Source organism: Zalophus californianus, chromosome 6 (genome assembly GCF_009762305.2).
Source record: "Zalophus californianus isolate mZalCal1 chromosome 6, mZalCal1.pri.v2, whole genome shotgun sequence".
In the NCBI taxonomy this organism is placed as follows: domain Eukaryota; kingdom Metazoa; phylum Chordata; class Mammalia; order Carnivora; family Otariidae; genus Zalophus; species Zalophus californianus.
This window is the reverse complement of record NC_045600.1, coordinates 85,646,942-85,672,537: the sequence shown is the minus strand read 5'-3', so window position 1 is coordinate 85,672,537 and position 25,596 is coordinate 85,646,942. Positions and strand designations below refer to the sequence as shown.

Here is a 25,596-nt window from a genome sequence, read left to right as displayed (position 1 = left end):
CTTGGCATCAGGGGAATCCAAATCAAAACCTCAATGAGATACCACCTCACACCAGTCAGAATGCCTAAAATTAACAAGTCAGGAAACGACAGATGTTGGTGGGGATGCGGAGAAAGGGGAACCCTCTTACACTCTTGGTGGGAATGCAAGCTGGTGCAGCCACTCTGGAAAACAGTATGGAGGTGCCTCAAAAAATTAAAATTAGAGCTACCCTATGACCCAGCAATTGCACTACTGGGTATTTACCCCAAATATACAAATGTAGGGATCCGAAGGGGTACGTGCACCCCAATGTTTATAGCAGCAATGTCCACAATAGCCAAACCATGGAAAGAGCCAAGATGTCCATCGACAGATGAATGGATAAAGAAGATGTGGTATATTTATACAATGGAATATTACGCAGCCATCAAAAGGAATGAGATCTTGCCATTTGCAATGACGTGGATGGAACTGGAGGGTGTTATGCTGAGTGAGATAAGTCAATCAGAGAAAGACATGTATCATATGACCTCACTGATATGAGGAATTCTTAATCTCAGGAAACAAACTGAGGGTTGCTGGAGTAGGGGTGGGGTGGGAGGGATGGGGTGGCTGGGTGATAGACATTGGGGAGGGTATGTGCTATGGTGAGCACTGTGAATTGTGCAAGACTGTTGAATCACAGATCTGTACTTCTGAAACAAATAAGGCAATATATGTTAAGAAAAAAAAAGAAGAAGAAGATAGGAGGGAAAGAATGAAGGGGGGTAAATCGGAGGGGAAGATGAACCATGAGAGACGATGGACTCTGAAAAACAAACTGAGGGTTCTAGAGGGGAGGGGGCTGGGGGGATGGGTTAGCCTGGTGATGGGTATTAAAGAGGGCACGTTCTGCGTGGAGCACTGGGTGTTATGCACAAACAATGAATCATGGAACACTATATCAAAAACTAATGATGTAATGTATGGTGATTAACATAACAATAAAAAATTTAAAAGAAAAGAAAAAGAAAAATCCAATATGCCACAATTGAAAAACCTTGTTATGTCACAATTCTGTCATTGTGGGCATTGTTTTTCATACTTGGAAAAAGGAAAAAAAAAAAGTATTCCAGGAACAATAGCCATAAAAGCATTAGTTATCAAAGAAATGAACAGGGAAAATGGAATCACAAGATTATCATATTATTATATATGCATAAGGACTTTTGACTGTGCATCTGACCCACTTATATAGAGTGACATTTCTGAGATGGATCCCTTGTGACTCATCTATTTAAAGGTGATCCATTACCAATGAATGGCCATCTTACTTTATGGTTATAAGAGAAGTTGCACTCATAAAGGCTTTTAAAATAGCAGTTTTGGGGCACCTGGGTGGCTCAGGCATTAAGTGTCTGCCTTCAGCTCAGGTCATGATACCAGGGTCCTCAGATCGAGCCCCGCATCGGGCTTCCTGTTCAGCAGGAAGCCTGCTTCTCCCTCTCCCACACCCCCTGCTTGTGTTCCCTCTCTCTGTGTGTATCTCTCTGTCAAATAAATAAATAAAATCTTTAAAAATATATAAATAAAATAGCTTTATGTTGTTTACATTTTTTCAACCACAAGATTATACTTCAATTTGTCTACTTCTGCTACTCATTCTTAAGTCATAAAAAGGGATTCAAATTCTGAATTATAACTGTTTTTCCACAACCCATTATTGCTGAGCTGGTTTGTATTTATCTTTCATTGATTGCAAAACAGACCAGAGGAGAACTGTTGGTTTCCATTATGGGGATCTCATTTTTAAAACATAATCATCTCACTGGAGAAGTTTAGCAAGTGTGAATGTAAATAACTTGCTCTTTCATTTGTACCCAGTAATGGGTCTTATCAACTAGAACCCATTGAAAGGGAAAATAAATATTGTCAAAGTCCACTCACTCTATTTGTTAGTCTATTAGCAAGCAAGAATGTCCAGGAAAAAAATCCCAGAGATACCAAGAAACTCAACATAGAAAATATTATTGTCAGTGAGGTCCTCTTAAAATCCAAAAGGCGACCATATGTCTATGGATCTAAATCATACACTCAAAGAATGATGGAGTATTAGTGCTGAAAGGGACTTTGGTAACCATCTGGTCCAGAGATACTAGTTGGTGTCTCAGCTAGAGTCAGAACTCTTTTGTGTCTCATCTCCTAGTCCATCATGCACACCTCACTACTATATTTGCAACGTTTTCTGAATCAACTATTAAAATGGATCTTGATTATTTTCAGGCCTGTAATGCCACCTTTGCTACCACTACCTCAATAGCAATTGATTTCTCTGGAACTGCCAGGACTATATTTGGTTTATTTTTAAAGCCAAGCAGTTTTTTAAACCTTAAAATATTTCATTTTCAAAACCTAAAAGGCTCTTTATTTAGTCCATGATGAATATTTGAGTAGTGTTAAATTTATCATTCTGGCAGTACTCACATTGTACTTGTCATTAATTGTGACTCATCAAAGAATGTTTTGATGTTGAGTCCTTGGCTAACAGATGGCTCTGTTTAGAGGAATTGAGGCAGTGAGCTATGAGGTCCAAGGAAAGAAACTTCTTACATAATTAGTCACTAGCTGTGGTTTGCATTTGTAAGAAAGCAAAGTAGTCTGTGATGGTGGGGTTAGGCTTTGTATCTAGGTGGGGAAGGCCTCTTTTCTATTCCGTTCAGAGAATGGATGGAGGAATTGACGTCCGTGTTCCTGCTGTGCCAGGTGTGAGTTGGAATGACTTAAACGGCCAGCAGAGAGACACCAAGTCCAACACCGGAGGGTTTCTATTTCTGTGGGGTCTGTCATCCTGGTAATTGTTAGGCACAGAGACCACCCTACAGGAAAGAGCAGGCCCTTGAGCAACAGTAGTCCCAATAAGAACTCAGGAATAGAATGTAAAGCAAAAGACCCTGCTTTTAGAAAGCACTCAGCTCATAGGCAACAGAAACATGCAAAAACATCTCCCCATTCTTTCTACTTTTCTTTCAATTTTTCCTTTCTAGATGATTTTTCCCGGCCTTTTCACTTAGATCCATCATTTGTACTCAAAGGCACGAGCAGCCCTCAATACAACCTTATTCAGCACCTACATGCCAGCTACTATGTTAGCTATGAGTAGTTAGCCTGATGGTCTGGGTCCTAGTATGTGCACAAGTGACTCATCTTTCGGAATGGCATTTAGTATCTCTTTGATTTACGTAAGAAAAAGGGAACACATATTGTGTCATAAATGGGACAAAGAGAAACCTGAAAGATAGACTTCAAATTATCTTAGATATATTCTAGAAATAATCACAAATAGCTTAATAGGTGACACATACTGAACCTCAGTATCTTCATCTGTAAATAGGAAAAGAATACATACCCTATGGAGTTATATGAGAATTAAATGAAATGAAATAAGCAGTGTCTCGCCCACAGTAAGGACTCAATAAATGGTCTCCGGTTTAGGAGGGAAAGTAAACTAAATAGTAAACTAGGTAAAGTAAGTAGAAAATGTTGCTTACTTGTTTGCTAGTACAAGGAAACACAGGAAAAATGATTAGGAGTCAAGGCAAACTGGCAGTTGAATGAATAATCAATGAGAAGAGGCTATTTTAAAAGGATATTTGGCAAGAGCACAGCATTCAAAATTAAAGTGGTAGTGCTTTCACTGGACATCACTAGAGGTTTACCTCAGATTGGGGCCCATGACTTAAAAGTACTGAGAGAAAAACTAAAGTAATGTAAATGACTAAACGCCTTCTGGAAGGTCAAAAGGAAACAGTGGAAAGGATCAAGGATTTGGGGTAGACAACTTTTTTTTTTTTTTGGTTAAATCTTTTAATTTTCTGATTTTGTTAAAACATTTTTACTATGTTGCTTTTATTTTTTTATTTTGTTCAATTAGCCAATATATAGTACATCATTAGATTTTGATGTAGTGTTCAACAATTCATTTGTTGCATATAACACCCAGTGCTCATCACCACGCATGCCCTCCTTAATGCCCATCACCCAGTTACCCCATCCCCTTGCCCCCCTCCCTGCATTTGAGCCTGCTGTTTAGCATTTTTTAGCCGCTCCACCAGAAATTATCACAAATACTTTAACACATAACCTCACTCAGTTTTCACGTGTAAAAAAGATGAAGAATATTTTGTAAATTTCAGAGAATTTTTGTGTATAGGCATTTTGCCAATTGCAGAACATTATATGAATCAATGTTCAAGGTACTGAGGGGGAAAGATTTACTCCCTTCAAAAAGATGAACTTTACTGCTTCCTGATGTTACAGGTAACAGAATAAATAAGGGACAGATGATGATAATTCATTTTCACAGAGGGCCAAGTTGAAAGAAGTGAGTTAACAGATTTGAACAATCAATGATGCAGAAAGAAAAGAGAAAAAGTCTAAATAAAAAGTTATGTAAACAGCGGCCAATTATTTTTTTTACAGTCTAAAAAAATTATTATGTTAATCACCATACATTACATCATTAGTTTTTGATGTAGTGTTGCATGATTCATTGTTTGCATATAACACCCAGTGCTCCATGCAGAACGTGCCCTCTTTAATACCCATCACCAGGCTAACCCATCCCCCCACCCCCCTCCCTCTAGAACCCTCAGTTTGTTTTTCAGAGTCCATCATCTCTCATGGTTCGTCTCCCCCTCCAATTTCCCCCCCTTTATTCCCCTCCTGCTATCTTCTTTTTTTTAACATATAATGTATTTTTTTAAGATTTTATTTATTTATTTATTTGACAGAGATAGAGATAGTGAGAGCAGGAACACAACCATTAGGAGTGGGAGAGGGAGAAGCAGGCTTCCCGTGGAGCAGGGAGCCCGATGTGGGGCTCAATCCCAGGACCCTGGGATCATGACCTGAGCCGAAGGCAGATGCCTAACAACTGAGCCACCCAGGTGCCCAACATATAATGTATTATTTGTTTCAGAGGTACAGGTCTGTGATTCATCAGTCTTACACAATTCACAGCACTCATCATAGCACATACCCTCCCCAATGTCTGTCACCCAGCCACCCCATCCCTCCCACCCCCCACCACTCCAGCAACCCTCAGTTTGTTTCCTGAGATTAAGAATTCCTCATATCAGTGAGATCATATGGTACATGTCTTTCTCTGATTGACTTATTTCGCTCAGCATAATACCCTCTAGTTCCATCCACGTCGTTGCAAATGGCAAGATTTCATTCCTTTTGATGGCTGCATAATATTCCATCATATATATGTACCACATCTTCTTTATCCATTCATCTATTGATGGACATCTTGGCTCTTTCCACAGTTTGGCTATTGTGGACATCGCTGCTATAAACATCGGGGTGCACGTGCCCCTTCGGATCCCTACATTTGTATCTTTGAGGTAAATACCCAGTAGTGCAATTACAGCGGCCAACTATTAATGGACATTAGTAATCCCTCCTTGCTTCTGTTTCTTCTGAAATTCATAGACTCATAATTTCGAGCCTTTTTGGAGAGAGACATAGATATGGGGAGGTGCTATATGGCATCTTTGACAAACAAAAATGGTTTAAAATTCATTTCATTTGACGCTTTGTAGTGTTGCACAATTAAGGTTCAGAAACACTAATATAGGCAGTTACATTTGGGGGATATTTTAGTTGACATATGACCCAGCGTCAAGATCATAAACTGAATGACTTTGAGATTTCTTCATTCAATCTATTTTTCTTGGGTGACCAGATGTTTCTAAGTAACAGGGATGTTGAAAACTTTGGAGCAGAAAATATGTCATTTCACATCGTGTGTATTTTAATTGGTTTGATTTTATTTATTTTCTTACATCTTCCCACAAAACGTTGGATTTGAAAGAGCTAAATGAGGAAGAAAGTTCTGATTTCCCTTCTGATGAGCTGTGTTTGTATGAGAGCTGATTTAGTGCCCTCAATACTTGAAGGGCCTTAAGGGAAAAAAATGTGCCTGGATTAAAACATTAAAAATAGAAACATAAATTCCAAGATTAAGTCCCTTGAGTTACTTGACATTTGAAGTAATTTCCCCAGTTATTTTCTTTGTAAGGGTTTATAAATTTATGAGAGAAAATACCTTATCCTGCCTAGAGATTATTGTGTCAATTAGGAATAAACAGGATTAGAGAAAACTAAGCATTAGTTTGGAAATGGATCTCCTCTAAGTATGGTGAAAATATATTCAAATTACTAGGTGAAAAAATAAATGTGTGCCCTTCTTTCTTCTTACCCAAGACTGAGTGACTTTCTAGAGTTCTTGTTTGCATGTACTAGTTACTTACCCTTATGTCTTTGTCTTACTTGTGGGGAACTTCCCATCAAAATACCTAGACCCCAAATGAGTCCCAAATTATCCATCTGAAGACACTTTGGTTCTCTCATAAAGCCAGGATCTCAAGAAAACAGTCTCTGAGGTTGCTACCTTATTCTTGGTTATAACCAGGGTAGAGACAGATCGTTGGAAAACAAGCAACATATAAAATAGAAGAATAATTTGGTTCCTATTGGAAACTAATTATTCCCCCCAGAAACTGATTGCTCATGAAATGTATTAAGAAGTTGTGTGCTTAGCAAAAACAAACCTCATTCAAGTTTTCTGGTTTGCTGATCTAGACACAAAGAACAGCCTTTATGCAAGGCCTTTTAGCAATTTGTCCATAATACCATACATATGTATGTACATGCATACATGCATACAAATAACAGACATACAGAAATACAAATCAGATTTTCAGGTATTCACTGGAGAACCTCCTAAGATCAATAAAAAAATCCCTCATGATAACTGGATCTCCGTTGGCTTTCTTTTGTTGGTCCAATGCTTAGTATTTTTAGTTTGATATGATAACTTTACTTTAAGCCTGAGAAAGCAGTTGACTTGCCCTTGGCCTAATGATAACTGAGCAGCTGCCAAAGCCTGTTTCATATCCACAGGAGAAGACTGTCTCTGGAGAGGGGACACATAACCATGCATGTCCCTTTCAAGATGTCTCTTTGGGTACCATGTCAGGAAATGACTTTCCAAGAAAAGGGAAGAATCTGTGTTTGGCTTTTTGAGGATACTGTGCACAAATGAGAGACTATGTTAAAAAGTTGAAACTTTAAGAAAATCCTTATTTATTTTGCATTTATGCTGCACCTAAAGCTTAGGACAAATTTTGGGTTTACTTTTTAAGCAAACTATATCAAAGGCAAATAAATGAACTCACATATACAGTAAAATGCCAATTTTTTTCTCCAAAATTCCAGAATCAAAAGGGATATATAATTTGCAGAGGGGGGTGGAGAAAGGGGACATGTGGTCCTCTTAGCTAATAATAATTATAGCTTCCATTTTCTGATTATTTACCATGTAAAATGCTTAGCCTACTATCTAGCACAAACAAGATCCTCAATAAATAATCTGTTAAATGAATGGGTGCTAGATATTATATATTATTTATATCATTTATCTCATTTCATCTCAAATGAAGCTACATATGTATCTTCATGATAAGCCTAAAGAAACTGAAGCTTAGGTTAAATAACTGTCCAGCATCACATAGCTAATAAGCATGGCAGCCAGGATTCCAGACTAATCTGAGTCAAAAGCCTATGCATCATCCACCTACACACACACACACACACACACACACACACACACACACAGTGCCCTTGATTTCACTCTCTTTTCAGATCATCCCTTTTTTTCAGACTACCTCATCGCATTGATTGTGCCCTCCTTGTCAGATTTACTCAACACTATATTCATTGGATCTCATCTTAAGACATTTCCTGAACCAGACCTTGTTGTACCACCAATAATATTACTATCTGGGAAATGGTCTTCCCGTTCTTCACAGAGTGGCTAAGATTCTATCATCCCCAGAACACTTTCCCTGAATACTTGGGAATTTCCCTCGGCCTGCAACATACCCAAATCCCTTCTCATTTATTCATTATTTCAATATCTATTATTCCCCTCCAAATTCACTAATCTCTTATTTCCATTAGTCACAATTTAAGAATTATTCTTTCAGAACTAGAAGAAACCTCAGCCACCACCTCATCCAAACTCCCTATCAGTTGGCCCAGCTTCGCTTACGTCCTGTCCCTGTGACATGAAGGCTGTGCCTCTGCTTAGTCCCTTCCATGGAGGTGGGCACTCACCATGGTCAGGAGCACCTGGAAGAACACCACAGAGATGCTGTGAGAGGCCCCAGCATAGATGTGGGGCGGGGATCATTCACGTCTGTTGAACAGCATTCACAGAGCACTCACTGTGGTCAGGACATGATTGCCAGACCTTGGGGTGAGTAAACAGTGAGTGGGACACAGTCCTTACCCCCAAAGAACATGATCTAATGATTATTCCTTGTGAGAGAATGAGCCTACTGCACGAATGTCTGTAAAAAAAAAAAAAAGACATGAGTTTAGAGATGAATATTTTAAGCCTCGAAAGGAAGAAAATTTCATAGATAATTGGGAAGGAATCAGAAAAGACTTCACGAAGAAAGGTTAAATTTCACTTTAGGCCTCGCATGCTGGTGGGCACAGTCTTAGTGACGCCGAGGACTGCTTGCTCCTGCTCATCTTGTTGGGCAGGGCTGTTCCATCAAGCCAAGAGAAGGTGGCTGTGGCAAGTGCCAGGCTCTGTAGAAAGAGCTGCTACAGAAATGCTAAGACAAATGCCACAGTTGTGGTTCAGAGATGGCAAACCAGGAAGAGACAACTCCCCTTCCCCACACACATTATCACCCACATGTTTCGGGATGGCATGAGGGTGAGTAAGAAGCAACCCCATTTATCTTTGTCGAGTCACTCTTATGCCTGCCTTTTAATATTACTCATCTACTTTGACCCCCAAATTCTCACTTTGTTCTCTCACTCAACCCGTATGTCTGGGATCGGGAAGCAGATAGGGCTAACTGAATAATTTGGGGGCTGTAAAGATAGCCTTGGAGTCACTGTCTCTCACGGTGCTCTTCGGTGAGCCTGGGACAGTGCAGAGTGCATTGATGAGCTCACCCATCTGCTTTGAGCTTCAGCCTCCAGCAGGCCTCCATCTCCTGGTGAGCATACAGGCAGAGGGGTCTCTGGCCCACAAGAGCAGCCTGGGTCACAGTTCTGTGCCAATCCCGAGGGGCAGCATGAGAGCAGGAAGGGATGAGAAGTACACAAACTGAATCGCCCTTTTCCTGATGATATTTAATTGACTCTGGGCACCAGCAAGGTTTGGCTGAGTAGCTTTCTTCCCATCACGTGCAGCTCAACGCTGCCAAATTTCTCCTATAATGATCATTCCACCCAGGTAGCACAGAACTTTTTCATAGAATGAGTGCTTGGGTAAGGATCAAGAAACCAGGGAATGGGTTTCAACGGGGCCATAAACTTTAGGCAAGGCACTTAAGATCTGTGAATTACATTTTCTTGATTTATAAATTGGGAACAATACCTATCCTGCTGGTCTCTGTGAATTCTGTATCTGAGAGTGTAAAACCACGTAATAGCTGAGAATACCCTTTGAAGGGTTAAAAATGTGCTGAGTATTATTACTAGAGTCTTACTATTAACACACCTAAGTGAAAATAATACCACCCATGTTGATAACAAATGAAATGTACAATGTGGAAACTTGCTAAGGAGCCTTTCTGTTTACACAAGGAGTGTAAATTGCAGCTAAGGTGTGAGGTTATTGTTGCTGTTATTATTGGCGGGGAGTTGGCGATGAAATGTGAGGGAAGTGGGTGTGAAGGGAGGTATGTGAAGAGCAGAGAAGGATCTACAAGGCTTAGTGAGCATCCTGGTCTCTGTCTTGAATACAGTAACTTCCAGTGTAGCATTGAAGATTCTCCACTGTGTGTTCCTATTGCAGTCTGACCAAGCCTTCTCATTGCTGATCTGCTTTTGGTTGAGGAGAACCAGTGACACTTGCTTCCTAACTCTGCTGGCCCTCACAACCCTGGGTTGAGCCTTGCTTGGGAGGCATGGCAGGGAGGGGAGTGCAACCAGAGAGAGTGAGGACTTTGTCCTCAGAAAGCATGAGCGAGGACTTTGTCATACCAGGGTCCTTCTCCTCCTCCACACTCTACCTCAGCAGATTCTGAGGAGTTCTGCCTCCTTGGGACCTCTTGGAGAACTCTTTAGCAGATACCAAGACTGTCCCTATGTCCTCTTGATTGAATTCTTTCCTTGGCCAGGCCTGGCAGGCAAGTCCCTGGGCTGTGGTCTTGGATTTCACACTGCCCCTTGGGTCAGCCCTTGGCATCCTCCTCTGAGCCTGAAACAGAACTGCAAGTAGAGAAGAGAGTCATTCTTTGGGCGTAGGACAGAGCCTCAGTGGAACTTTTCAAGGTCTAGCCCCCAGTTTCTGGGGTCCCAAGCAGTAAGGGGCAGAAGCCCATATTCCTAATTTCAGTAACTTGCTAAGACCCGATATGACCTCCTTCTCAGCAGCACTTTTTTTGTTGATGTTCTCTTTATTTTGCTTTCTGCTGACCTACAGTTTTCCTCAAGGAATCAAACCAACAATTGTCTCCAACCCCCCCCCCGACTCCTGATAACTATTCTTTCGTGTTGGACTGTCCCAGGGTCCCAGTAAAGCTGCCTTCAACTGACCTGAGGCTGACCATCCTGATCAAAGAGGACCCAGCTTAGAAGCTGCAGGTTCCCCTTCTTTTCCTATAACATTTTCTTGAGAAACTGCAGGAAAGGGCAATCCTCATCCCTGAAAGCTCTTCTGCAGTACTGAAGCCCCGCTCACCCAAACATTCCCTCTGCATCATGGCCACGCTCCCAGACCAGCCGAAATGCAGCAGCGCGCTGAGAGAGACGGTCTGCTGAGGTGTTACTGGTTTGCAGTACCCTGATAAGGAGATTTCATTCCCTACTTGCTGGCAGGGTTATATAGAGTAATTACATAAGTACTGCTGTGACACTGGGCGGAATCTCATTAAAAACTGTATAAAGAACAATTGAGTTGTAGTGGAGAATATTCATTTTATTCCAGTTGATTATAATCCATATAATAGAGCATTAGCCTGAGCATGAATGCTGGTGTTGCTTTGGCTTCTTGATAAAATATATTTGGAAAATTTTATATATGTATATATATATATATATATCGCAGCATTTGCTTCTGTGGGGCATGATAAAAAGTCAGTATGGGGCAGCTCCAGATTTTCCCACCTGGTGAGGAAGTTGCTCGCTGTGCTGAGCAGATTGTTGTTTGATCTTACTCCTCCCAGGAGGACCACTTGGCCAGCTGGGATGGGACACTCTATGGCAGTTTGACCACATGGCAACTCGGAAACATGCGCAAACACACAGACTCAGCGTTAAAGAATGTGCCCCCTTAGCAAACTGGTCTCCCCTCTCAAGATGGGAGAGAGGCCTGGCCAAGATACAGTCTGTCATGGGCTATCTATTTTCAAAGAGATAGTGGGCAAGCCCTTTTTTAGCATAAGGATGCTTTTGGTTGATAGCATGTGAATTATCCCTTCATCTATACTGAATATCACTAAATACACAAACAAGAGCCATTCTAAATAGTCTGCTGATATGGCAACCTAATACTCACGAGCATTGAAAGGCAATAATATCTAATATTTTCATACCATCTGACAGTGGGTGAGGTGCTTTCACATACATCATGTTGTCCATCTATATTCTATATTTATCTTGAGTAATCTATATTTATATTATAATCTATATTAAATTATCCTGACCACAGGGTGCCTGGGTGGCTCAGTTGGTTAAGCGACTGCCTTCGGCTCAGGTCATGATCCCGGAGTCCCGGGATCGAGTCCCACATCAGGCTCCCTGCTCAGCAGGGAGTCTGCTTCTCCCTCTGACCCTTTTCCCTCTCGTGCTCTCTATCTCTCATTCTCTCTCTCTCTCAAATAAATAAATAAAATCTTTAAAAAAAATTATCCTGACCACAAACTGTTTAATTCTTGAAGCCTAAGAGCCCCATAAATCATTTTACGTATACTTTTCATATTAAAAAATCACATCATGGAACATTTAGAAACCCGAGAAAAGCCCTCTTAACTTCAGCATCTTAATATATTGATATTATGATTTGCTCTTATTTCCTTCCAATTTTCTTCTTAAGCATTTTTACTATGAAATTATACTACACATTTTTTTTAAAGATTTTATTTATTTTTTATTTGAGAGAAAGAGAGAATGAGAGATAGCACGAGAGGGAAGAGGGTCAGAGGGAGAAGCAGACTCCCTGCTGAGCAGGGAGCCCGATGTGGGACTCGATCCCGGGACTCCAGGATCATGACCTGAGCCGAAGGCAGTCGCTTAACCAACTGAGCCACCCAGGCGCCCTATACTACACATTTTTAAGTGATTTTCCTCAGTAGCTCGCTAGGCTACGCCACCTGAATTTTGTTATATGGCCTCATGCCATGTTTAAAGGAAAGAAATCAAGATTAATCAACCTCCATTTATATCTCTCTTGTTCAAAGTCAGTGTCACTTTGCCTAAAATCAAAGTACCAAAAAGATGGTGAGGGGAGGATTCATTCTGTTAAGCACCCAGCTTTCCCTTTCTGGTTATTAAAATAGCTACAGGAGGCAGCTGGAGAGAACCATTTGAGAATCTGAAGATTGCTGTTGCTGGTAAGGATGTCCCAGCTGTGCCTTGTTGTTCAAGATCTCTTCATCATCTCAGAATGCCAAGTCCGAAGCTGAGCTCACTCTGGGGACTCAGTCCCACTGAATAAGAGTGCATGGCCTCTGCCTGCATCATTTAGGAGCTGTGGGTGAAAGTGAGGTTAAGAAGCTCGGCTGATACCTCTTTTAATGAGACTTTGCTGAGAGGAGAGAGAGTGTGTGTCCAAGTATGCCTGAGACAGCAGAGAGAGAGAGAGAGAGAGAGGGCACAGAACCATCATCCCAAGGACCTGTCATCAGCTTTCACACTAGCGTAGTTCAAGCATGGGTCTTCATCTGTGCGAATGCATGTTTTAAAGGGTAAACTTAATTTCCTCCCCAGACTAGGACTTGCTCCCCTTTTTCTTGAGGAGACAGGGTTTAGGATCTCATTAAAGCAGGACGTGTTCTTCTCTGGTCACATTCTCCTCCCACCCGCACCCTTCCACCCTCCTTGTTCTGCAGAATCATGTCTAGCACACAAGGCTTCTAGACCAGAGATCTGAATGCGTTTCTTCAGAGACTGCACCAACTGCTGGTACCTCAGCAGGGAGGGCTAAGCCCCCTGAGCTGTGGGTCTGTGTTTATAATCAGAACCTGCCGTGTAAGAAAACCTCCTAGCCTTTCTGCGCGCCAAGAAGGAAGAAGGGAGCATTTAGAGACAGTGAGGCATACCTGTGTTGAGCAGGTCATCCATCATGGTGACCAATACAGGTTCCAAAGCCCCAGGCTCCCTGACAAGTGCTCTCCTCCCCAAGCCATGGAGTCTCCATGCAGCATACAAATATGTATTCTTTCCACTTTCATCCTGTTTGGTTTTTTTCTAAGTAAGCAGAGCTCCCTGAAGTGCACTTACTCTCCAAATATGTACGTGGCTGAATGTGAGAGATCACTTCTGTCAGTAATGGATGCCTTGTGTCCAAGGTATTTTCTTGTGTAACATGCTATTCAATTTAGAACTCCTAATGCGTGATTAATGTGTGTTTAGACACTCATTGCCTAATTGCACGGCTTCTTCACCTTTGGGACACTGGTGAGTACACAGACCAGACTTCTGGAAAACACCATTGGCATGTGAGCAACAATCTGACAACTCCAGCGTTGCACAAGGAGTGAATGTTCTGAGGCTCGAGTGGTGCCTGTCCAGTCCTGTGCTTTCCACTGAGCTGCACATGACCTCTCAGTTTTCAGAGATGGATTCCAGAACCATTTGGCTCATTCAGCATTTGTGGAGCATGTACCAGACCAGGCTCCATGAGTTCCAGAAAGGGAAATTGGATGTGGGTCCTATCTGAAAGGTGCTTACAGTCTAGGAGGAAGTAGAATGTGTTTGTGAACAGTTATAGGACTGGGTGGAAAGTTAGGAGGGCCTTAAGGCTGATTTAGAAGAGAGATGGAAGGTCCATTGTGAAGGGGGCTCACATGGGCTGTGAGTGTAGATGGCCGTGGATGGGACTGGGGGCAAGGCAGTGAGTAAGGAGCTGTTGGTTGCTTGGGCAGCGGTGCTGGTGGTGTCAGGGGCCTCTCTGAGTCATCCACATGGGCACCGAAGTGGTAAGCCTGGGTGCCTGTGGTGCCCCCATGGGTGAGCCTCCCCAAGTTCTCTCTCTGCAGGTTTTGTCTACCAACCAGGGGAGCCCAACAGCCTACTTGCTGCCGCTTTGGGCCTATAGGGCTGTGAAGTAGGAGAAGTGTCCCTGAAAGAAATCCTTGAATTCTAAATTTTTATTTACAAAAATGCTACTTGAGTCTTATAATCTGTGCACAGATGGCAAATAGGAAAGAGAGACTAAAGTGTCTGACTCTGAACATTTTGGTCATTTTCATTTCATCTCATTTGCAACCCATCAAGGTCCTTAGAAGATATGCATGTGACTCATCACAGAGTCTGAACCCTTAAAGTGGGTCATGCCTGAAAAATGGATGACAACTTTTGCTCTGAGGGATGTTAGTGAGGGGACAGTCTCAGGCCTGTCCTTTTCTGAGAATTCTTAGAACTGGTTGCATATAAATAGAGCCTGAAAAAAAATAGGAACTTGGCTTGAAGATAACTTATATATAGAGAGAGTATCAGTACGTGTGTGATTTATACATACTTTGAAAAAAAAGTACACCCTCTTTCTGGAAACTGCTTTAGAAGTTAGGCTTATAATTGCTACATGATTCAGGCACCAAATTACTGAAATGTTCCCCTCAAGGAGTATTTGACATTCAGTAAAAATTGTAATATAATGAAGTGAGTATGTCAAAAATTCAGACATTTTAAATTCTTTAACTTATTCATACTTGAATTTAGAAGAAGGTATAGCTTCAGGTAGGTAACCCCCCCCCCCCCACCGCTGCCTTACTTAAAAATACTGGTGGGTGGCAGAGATGAACCTTGAAGAGGACTGACGGCTTCCATCCCGATATCCTAGAGATTTCCCAGGCAGCAGCCATGTGTCAGAGAAGAATACATTTTCAGTCTCTTTTATCCTGTCAACTTGGTCATTTGTAGTTATTTTTGGAAAACATCATATGGCACAGAGGGTTCAAGTCCCAGCTCAGCCACTGACTATGTGATAGTAAGCTGGTTACTGACCTTCCCTGTGCCTTAGTTTTCCCATCTGTTAAGTGGGCATGATAATAGCAGCCATCTCCTAAAGGCAGCTGCGAAGATTAAAGAATGCAGGTGAAATGCTGAACAGGACGCCCGACACAGAGGGAGCACTCGGTCAGCACTGGCTGGCTTTTCTCCTTCTCTCCCCAGCCCTCTCATCTGGCATCTCCACCTGTAGGAGACTATACACACCTATTGACAACTTATCAGCTCGACCCACTCATTGGCTTTTGCCAATTGCTGGCAGGAAAGGTTTTCCCTATGAGAGGTGTTAGAAGTGTGGTAGGGTCTGAGTTCTCTCTCAGTTTTCCTCTGTTGCAGCTGCCTCTGCCTCCAACACGTGGAAGCTTGCATCTGTGGATGCTGGAAGTTTCCCAGGATGCTCGGCACTCTCTCCCTGGCCCTGGTGTTTCTCCAGCCTTGGCCTTTCTGAATCCCTCTGTCAGTGACTCAGCTTATTCCCGGGCCCTCCGCCTGCTCCTTTCATCATTTGTTCATTTTGTCTTTCAGTGCCTTCCTGTTCCTTGATACCTCCTTAAAATCAGGGATCATAAAAACCATCATTTGAAAATCAAGATGTTTAATTTCAAACGAATTTTCTTTTGTAAATTGCTTCTTGGAAAACAATGCTGAAACTCTAAAGGAAGACAGTTTTCACGGTCAGTTTTTGCCTAACTCAAAGTCATCAGCATGGAATTGAGATGAGAGCTTCTAAATATATGGAGTTTGGAACACAGTATAAATGGAAATTTTTGTGGCCACACGTGGCTTTTTGTAACCTACCAATAGTACATTTCTTAGCTAATATTCTTCACTCATACTCTCAGATCCAAAGTAAATATCCAGCAGCCATCCCTGTGTAATCTTGCTAAAAATGAATTATTCAAGACAGTTATACCAGGAAATTTAGATTTTAAAGGATATCATACAATGAAACAGAAGTCAGCTAAATAGCAGTATTCATCAAATTCTGCTCATGTGATAACTTTAAAAGCAGTCACTTCTACAGACAAGGGAAAGCAAGGTTATTTCCCTCTCCCCTTTGGACCCGTTCACCCCAAATTGACAGACGAGGTGTTTGGGAATATAAAAGCTTATACTTTTTAAAGCTCATCTGTGAACAAGATACGTGGTTTACTGTTTGAAATGGTGTCATCCGGTGTTCTAAAGACTGAAGTTTTAGTGCTCGCTTCGGTAGCACATATACTCAAATTGGAACAATAGAGACTGAAGTTTTCTGTGAGACTTCCAAAGTATCTACTTTAATTAGCTTTAGTAAATAAGCTAACGAAGCCATCATTCAGAATGTCTCCATCTTTAAAAATTGAGGTGGGAGTGTCTGAGTGTGTGACCACCACCTGGAGAACAAGGAGAAAGAAGAAAGCAAGATGAGTGAGAGACCCCTTCTATCCCTGGTTTTCCTTGCCCCATCTAGCAGGACTCTTCCTTTAAACCTTTTCCCTCAACCACCCCAGCCCCCAGACCTTCCCTCCTGAAGGCAAGACAATGCTGCCCCTACTCCCCTCCTCTCCCCCAAGACTCCCAGACGTAGCTTTCATGCTTTCTCTTACATTTCACATTAATACATTAGAGACATCCCAGAGGAGAAAGAACAGTGGTTCTGAGCTGAAGTTCCTCATCTGAAAAATGGAGAAGATTACAAATGATGTGTTCAGACTCTGCCATCCTGAAACGCATCCCTCTCCTTCCTGTTATTTCCACATGTGTGTGAATAGGTAACTATGACAGGAGAAAACTATTAAAGTACAACTATTTTCAGTCATGCTACGCACTCACGCGCACACACACACACGTATACACACCTCACCTCTCTCTGAGGAGAAGAATCCTCAGGCTGAACGGACCAGTTATGCTGCCTTTGGTGTGATGAGCTGGATACCGGGTAGAGCTGTGGATCTGAAGCAGTCAAGCCTTGGCGTGGGCCAGGGGCTTTGGGTCGCTGCTGGAGGAACTGAGACATCGGAGATGTTTACACGGCAATTTGGGGGGTTGTTTTGCTCTCTGCCGTGCTGTGTACCCCCTTTTCCATATCCCTAAGGAATTTTCACAAAGGTTGTGGTACACTCCAGTATGTTTGGAGCTGGAGGCACATGGTTGTGTGTACATGAAGTTGGGTGTGTTTTCTTGTATCGGTGACTTCATGGTGGGCCCAAAATGGGGGTGTGGCAGGCATAAAAGGGCTCAGGTTCCAGAACCCTCTTCATTCAGACTGACATTCTAATGTAACAGGTAAACATCCGTTCATATTTAATTAAATTGAGACTTCCTGAGTAGTAATTTAAATCGGTGTCATCGTGTGTGTGTGTGTGTGTGTCCCCACCCCCTGCTTATAACTGACCGTGATTTTAGTTTTTGTTAGTACTCTTTCTAGTTCTTTGGGTTCAGGAAAAAAAAATTATTTTTAAAAAATGGGTTCAGAATTTTTAGTGAAGGAACTTTCTGCTGCCTGTAATAGCCGAGTACTTTCTATTGAACCTTTTCTCCACAGACATCTGTAAATGCTGGACAAAATTTTACAAACCACCTCCTGCCACTGGAGCATGATTCAAAGGCCGGCAGAAACAGGAGGGTCGACTCTTGCGGAAAGGAAATAGCAGTGGGTGTGTTCCCATTCTTTTATGGCTTTTAGCTTGAGGGCCTGTTGCATCTAGTATCTTGTAAGGCTCTAAAATACAAAGAAATGAGGCACCTGGGTAGCTCAGATGGTTAAGCGTCTGCCTTCAGCTCAGGTCATGGTCTCAGGGTCCTGGGATTGAGCCCCACATTGGGCTCCCGGCTCAGCCGGGAGTCTGCTTCTCCCTCTCTCTCTGCCTCTCCCACTGCTCATTCTCTCTCTCTGTATCTCTGTGTCTTATGAATAAATAAAATCTTTAAAATTAAAAAAAAAATAGAGATGAAACAAAACTTTAAAAAAAATAAAATGCAAAGAAACCCACAGTGTTTATCAAACCCACAGAGGTCAGAGTTTGGGACAACCACAGCAGCTGGAAAAATGAAGAGGAAAATCCCCAAAAGGAGAGAGACAGACGGGGGAGCCCCAAATTCTGTGCATAAATTCTGCCCCGATCTCTGGCTGACAACTATGTATGCGTGGGACGGACTCCAAGGAGCCCAGCTAAGCCTACAAGAATCGAGACTTCTGAGTAGTCTCTTTCATGTAGCATTTCCTTTTTAAAGTGATGAAAATTAATTCTTGGTTGGTTAATTGAACATTTAGTGTGGGAAAATACTCTTCTCCTAAGTACATGAGACTTTAGGATTTGTCAACCAAGAGTCCTCAAGAGTGCAAGGTTTTGAGGGTATCATTTCATAACTAGTTTGTTGAATGCCTTTTTGGTGCATGGCTGTGTGATGGAGGGATGTAAATATCATTGAACTTTGACTATGAGACTGTCATTTCGGATATTAGTTGAAATCCTACACACATATGAAACCATAACATACGTGTGTATATATGAAAACATTTAAATAACGCAAGGCCACATTCAGTGCCAAAGGGACCGCCATCCACAAAGTGGGACTTTCACCCCAGAGAGCAGTATTAGTTTCCTAGGGCCAATTATTTATGACAAATAATCACCAACTGCATGGCTCTGAAACAATGGGAAATTCTCACAGTTCTGGAGACTAGAAGTTTGAAATCATGGCATTGACAAGGCCATGCTCCTGCTGAGAGCTCTAGGGAAGAATCCTTCCTGCCTCATCCTAGCTTCTAGTGGTCGCTGGCGACCCTTGGCATCCCTCGACCTGTGCCTGCATCCCTCCGGCCTTTGCATCCATCTTCACATGGCTCTTCCATCTCTATGTGTCTGTGTCCACGAGGCCTACTTATTAGGACACCACCCATTTGATTCAGGGCCCACCCAAATCCAGGATGACCTCATCTTAACCAGTTACATCAGCTAAAACCTTATTTCCAAGTAAGATCACATTGTGGCTTTCCAGACAGACATGAATTTGGGGGAGATACTATTCTACCGAGGAAACAGGTGAATAAAAAGTACTGAGAAATGTCTAGAACCACAAAGTTCTGGGTCTAATTAATCCTTAATATTAAAGTACTTTTTATCTTATGGAACACTTATTCATGAAAGTGAACTTTGTGTTATGATAATGAATACCTAATTACTCATGACTCATTTATATTTTAACTTTTATGTATGTTTTCATTGAAAGTGACAAAAATTTCATTTCATTGTAAATATGCAAAATTAAGACACCAAGAAGTAATCCTGGCCTTCTCCTGGCCCTTCCCCCCTTCCATTGTTCCAAATGAGTAAGGTTAAATGAATTTTGGGAGAATAGGGTTATAAAGCCCTTGGAAAAAGATCTGTTTTCTAAAGCAAAGTCATTCCATTAAGCAGACCTAAATTTAGATTGTCAAAGCCCCATAGACTCTGAAAAGCAAGTTGTTAAAACTCATAATGAGTTTCAGTGTTGCTGCATTTGGAAATGTCTATGTCTCAGCAGTAGCCCTTGTACTGAATTGCTCTAGAAGATGGAGGCAGTAGATGTGAGGACTCTTGTCTTTGAGGCTCTCATTTCAGATATTAGTTGGAATTCCATATTCTTGACCCTCATAAATTCTTAAATTGTAAATTCCTAGCAGCAGCTGTAATTTGTAAAACACATATGGACAAATCCCCTAATGACAGATCAGAGATGATTAACTTAAAATATTTCATTCAACTCAGTAGTAACTGAAGATGAAACATTCCCCCCCTCCGCCCTCCCCCCTTATACGAGCAGTCATGGCTCTTCTGAACAATATTCCTGACTTAGAGAAAATGCAAATGAAGCATTTGAGATTCAACTTAAAGTGAAAACACTTTGCAGCTGTCATGTTTAATTTGATGATAAATATGAGTGCTAGTAATTGTCTTAATATATTTCTTGAATAAGGATCTTACAGTTGAGGGGAGCCTGGGTGGCTCATTTGGTTAAGTGTATGACTCTTGATTTTGACTCAGGTCATGATCTCAGGGTTGTGAGATCAAGCCCCACATCAGGCTCTGCACAGGGTGTGGGGCATGCTTAAGATTCTGTCTCTCCCTCTGTCCCTTCCCCCGTGCACTCGGGTACACTCTCTCACTCTCTGAAAAAAAAATTTTTTTAAAAGCCTCAAATGTTGATACACACATGGTTTCTATGCTTTGCTAATTGAATTCAACTGTGGTACCTACAAGAAAGAAATGTATTCTGACAACATTTTTTTAAAAGACAAGATTTGCCAAAACAGTGTGCTCTAAAAATAACCCAATGTAATGACTGATCTAAGAAATCTTAATTATATTCTTAATTAATTCAGTAGTCAGAGCCTTAAAAGAATTAATGACCCATTCATCAAAGTCATCATAATGATGCTCAATTTAAAGATACCCTTGGGATGCCTGGATGGCTTAGTCATTCAGTTAAATGTCTGCCTTCGGCTCAGGTCATGATCCCGGGGTTCTGGGATCGAGTCCTGCATAGGGCTCCCCGCTCAGCAGGGAGCCTACTTCTCTCTCTCCTGCTCCCCCTGTTTGTGCATGCGCTCTCTCTCTCTGTCAAATAAATAAAATCTTTAAAAAGAAAATAAATAAAGATAGGCTTTCAGCCTGTTCCCTAGCCTCCTTGCTGAACTGAAATTGTGGAAATTATCCTCCATTTCCTCATTCACACCCTTCTTCAAACTGGTCACTTGATCACCCTTTATTCTGCCACCTAAAAATGTATTTAACCCATCACAGTTTTCCTCCTTGCCATTATCTTAGTTTGGGTGTCCAAAGAGCTCATTTGGAGTGCTACAGTGATTTTCCAACTAGTCTCCCTGCTTCTGGTCTTACCGTCTTCCAGTCCTCCTCCACCAACATGAGATCTACTCAAGTCTTATTCCCACTGAGAATCTTTCCACCCCCCGTCAAGTCCTTAGCATGGCATTTAGGGCCATTGACCATCTGGCCCTTCTCTGCCTCCCCATACTGACCTCCTGCAACAGACCTCCGTGTACCAGTGCAATTAGTTGAAATTCCTGGAGCACGCCCCGCCTGCTCTGCACATGCGGTTCCCTCTGCGACATCCCACGCCTAGGCCGGCAACTTCTATGCACCCTTCAAAACTCAATCTGTAAATCATTTCCTTTCTGGTAGTCTCATTCCACCAGATCATCCCTGTGCCTTGTACGTACTTCTGTGATGGCACATATCATCCCATTGGACTTGTGAGAGATTCTCCCCTACCCAAAAATAAGGTTCACCTTCAGTTAATGGAAAATCGAGGGAATCATCCCATCACTCTTTATCCCTAGAGTCTCCCTGGTCAGGGAGAATAGGTATAAGTAACATGGCCTCAAAAGAATTCTTACTTGGAGTGCAGAGAGGACTTGAATATACTGAGGTGGCCGCTCCGGGCCCATTCCATTGACTGCCACTCACACAGTCTGATGTCACAACTTTTCTGAGGAAGTATCTTTGACTGATTGAAAACAACACCTCAGAGAAAATATAGAAGGCATTCTACCTGAAGAGAAAGACCCACAAGGCCAAATAAACTTGCCAGGGATGCATTGTTTTGCTGAAGCAGCTTTTCTCTTCATGAGCTGATGATTTTCTCTGGCCTCTGCATGTCATGTTGAAGATTAAGGATATCTGGAATGTACAAAGGGAGAACAAGATTGATAACAGCTTTTGGGGGTGGAGAAAGAGTGCATATGATCTCTCATATTATACCCAACTCCAGCCTCAGCTCCCCAGTCTGTGGGATTTGGGATTGGTTACCAGCTGATCCCTAATCTCTAGGATGTAGAAATTTGGAAATGTTCTGATCCCAAAAAAAATTCTAAAAGGAAAAAAAAAATCTGGCCTTAAATGCACCTTATTTCTTCTTCATCATCTTCAAATATTGGTGACTATGTTACTGGTTTCCTGTTGATTTGGGGGATTTCTCCCTTTGTGTGCCCTCATGGAGAAGGCCAGCATCTGTACTGTTTCCAACAGGAGTGGTTTTCTGATTGAAGTGGGCCAGTAGTACCTGGTTCTAAGAGATTCAAAGAATTCAGAAAAGAATTCAACCAGTGGGCTTAACTACATATTTAGATATATAGCCAGAGGATTATAAAGCCAACCCAAACCTGCAGAGAAGGATAGAATTGTAGGTTGCTTCCACAGGGACCATATGAGAAAATCGAAGAGTATGAACTCTGGGGCAAGGCAGGCCTGGGTCTGAGTCCCACAAACTAGTCATGTGGTCTTAGACACGTCATGTAACTCCACTAAGACCTAGTTTCTTCTTTTGTAAGATGGGGGTTAATAGAAACGTTCCTTGTGGAATTATTGTTAACATTAGAGATACTGCTGGTGGAATGCTTTGCACATGATAAGCTCTTAGGAAATGGCAGTTACGATTTTGGCTTTGTGTCGAGAATGATGTGATGAACTCTGACATCCTACTGGTCTCCCTGGGAGTGCTGTTGGCAGTGGTCCACATCCAGTGACTTCTCGAGGCAGGGGTATAAAAGGCCTGGTTATTTTGGCTCAACTTGGAACAATTCTGAAGGGCCATTCTAACTCCAGAGCTCCCCGTGGATCAGCCAGGTGGATACCAGGCCTGCATCCCAGGTCAGCTTCTCCCTCTGCCTACACCACCCTCCCTCCACTCTTTGCCATGGGCATTGATCCCAAGAGCGCTTCTGAAACATGTCCTGCATGCTAAAATTTATTCCAGAGTCTCTACTTCCTGAGGAACCTGACCTCTGACAAGGGATAAGGCAGGTATCCAATCTTGTGTTATGAATCACCCATTGGTCTAAGGAGCTGAAGCCTGAAGATGATCCTGTGGTACCTTAGCCAGGTGTCAGGAAATATTTTAGAAAGACAGGCAAAGCATCAGAAAAATTGTAAGGGAAGGAAGAAATCCCGAGAGACACATGAAATTTGCCGTAGGAAGGCATTTGATAATTTCCAGAAGTTAAAAACACCCTAAATCTATTCCATGTGAGCCCAGGAGCCTGTAAATGTTTTCTAACATCAACTCCCTAAAAAGAACTTGGCTATGACATTCACATCAATCTAATTAAGCAGACGTAATGATTAGTCTTTTCCCAGTATTGAACTTTTAATTCCCTTTCCAATGGCAAGGACCCAGCTAGATACCTTCCTGGAAGGAGACCCATGTTTTCCTTTCTAATGACTGTGGCCTAAACAGTTATTTTGGAGCTGGGCTATACTGTAGGTACCTTTCTGGTGCCCAGTGGCATTTAGGCTGGGAGCTCCCTGTCCCACTCAAGTATAGCCTTTGGGAGCTAGAAGCAGAAAACTAAACAAAAGGTAGTATCTGGGAGACCAATCCTACAATGAATTTCCAGGGTTAGGTGAGACTCTGCTCTGGACAGGGACTCCATCTCCAGGAATAGTCTCATCCCAACATGGTCCTTCTCTGTTCCTTCCTACCCTGATCTCAGTGGGTATTAGGGGTTGGCCCGGAGGGAGGAGCTATCAGCCTGGTCATATCATATAGTAGTTGACCCTCAGATACTTCCTGAGGGTCACGTACAAGTCACGGAGCTGTGCACCGAGCGTGTAGACGCTGGCTACCACGCTCCGTCTTTCCTGGTGATGGGGAAGAATGTGGACGTGAGGGTGGGAGGGGCAGCAGTAGCACAGGGCGGTCGTACATAGGGTGGTGAGTGCCATGAGATAAGAGCAGAGAAAATGACTTTTTGCCAAGTCCCTTTTTCATGTCTCCAAATCCCCATCTCTGCAACCCTGAGAATGCTCAAGCAGGGCCTGGCCCAAGGGAAGCCCTCAATAGATATATATTGAACTGAGTGTTTGTCCCAGTGGTTTGTCATCCACTGTTTGGCCTTCAAATTACACAATATTCAGCTTGCAGCAGATGTGCAAGATTTTTTTCAGTAGCGACGTCTCGGCCAGTGTTGCCGCGCAGCCCTCAGGGGACTCTTTGTTTCAGTGTTGGTGGCCTTGCTGTACAGAGATGACAGGAAAGTGCCAGAGGCCTCGGGGGTGCTGCTGGGCTTGAGGCTCCTGCCTCCCCTGCTCTCATTCCTGCTCTTCAGGCTGAAAAACTGCAGAGAGGCAGCAACATACTTCCACAAGTCTTGCCTCCTCTGTTTGTTTTCTCCATCACACTGCAAGGCCTGGACCATGTTTTTGCCTGATGCCCTGGGGATCTGGTCATCCCTCAGTGCATATTAGCAGATACATTTCCAAGCCCAAGAATTATTTATAGACCAAGAGGCAGCTGTTGCTGTTCAGCCACTGAAGTATTACATCTGGGAGAAGCCTCAGGAAACTAAAGTTCATGGACCCAGAGGCACTTGCCTCACAGCCACACCCTTAGCTTCTACCTTAGCCCTGGTTCAGAGGCTCTGCCTCTGAGTAAATTTAGGACAGTGCAGGATGAGGTTGGAAGGGACATTTTGTCAGCCCCTTCCCATCTCTGTCATTCCCTATCCCTTGCTTATTGGACCATTGAAGAGTTAATCTTCTATACAGGGCTGTGCAAATAAAATAGCCAGACTGTCACCCGAAGGCCCTTGCATATAGAAATTCAGGAGCCCCACTGCCACTCTGGTTATAGTTGAGGAAACAGTGAGCTTGGAGAGGAGAGGGAGGTAGAGGCTCAGGATCCATCCTGAGGAGATTCTGCAACAGTCCTCACTGTATGAGGCCAGAGATGTGCAATGGATGATCTAATGGGATTTTTCCATCGCTCACAGTGGAATAGAAAATGACCAGACTCATGGCAAGATAATAGTTTCACACAATGGCCTTTACTGTCTCAGGCCTGCTAGAGGCAGTTTCTAGAATTGAATGAATTCTGTTTAGTTACTCTTTCCATTTACTTTGAGCAACAGCCTTGAGTTTTTTAAATTAATTAAACTAGCGATAAATGTGTTAGACCTCTACCTTCTACAGCTACCTGTTTAGAGTTTTCTGTTAAACTTTTTTTTTTTTTTTTTTTTATCCTCATTGAAGAGAACATGGGCCTGGAGTGTGATTACTCCGGTCAACTAATAACAGAATCAGAGAGTTGGGGCACATAGGAGATGTGAGATCATGTACACAGAGGGAAACCGAGGCTCATGGAGGAAAATGACTTGCCCGAGAATGTGCCTTTCCTTTCTCCCATCACTCCCCTCCTGCCCCTGACTCCCAGATCTATGCTGAACACAGACGACTTGCCTTCTGGGCATGGAATTGCATCTCTGGGGCACATATTCTGTACCCACCCATTTCCCCACCCCCAACGGAGGGCCAGCTGGACTCTCTCCTGGAAAAGAGAGAGGAAGCAGAAGGCGGCTCACGGCAACCAAGATGGAGGTCTGACTGAGAAGCC

The 25,596-nt window shown here is 42.6% G+C and overlaps 1 protein-coding gene and 1 long non-coding RNA gene across 11 annotated transcripts in view; one reads left to right on the top strand and one right to left on the bottom strand.

Moving 5' to 3' along the window:
• Nucleotides 1-25,596, top strand: part of FRMD5 (FERM domain containing 5) — a 308,115-nt gene that overhangs the window by 227,349 nt on the left and 55,170 nt on the right. Inside the window, exon 1 of one of the 10 annotated variants that reach the window (XM_027570577.2) lies at nucleotides 22,826-22,856. The exons of the other annotated variants lie outside the window; for them this stretch is intronic. The gene's annotated coding sequence lies outside the window, so the exon portion shown is untranslated. Of the gene's footprint in view, nucleotides 1-22,825; nucleotides 22,857-25,596 lie in introns of those variants that run through there. 10 annotated transcript variants of the gene reach the window in all.
• Nucleotides 15,757-17,416, bottom strand: LOC113909441. Its single transcript, XR_003515736.2, has 3 exons — nucleotides 17,069-17,416; nucleotides 16,812-16,880; nucleotides 15,757-16,598 (listed from the first exon to the last, which is right to left on the bottom strand). It is a non-coding gene; the product is annotated as an uncharacterized LOC113909441 (long non-coding RNA).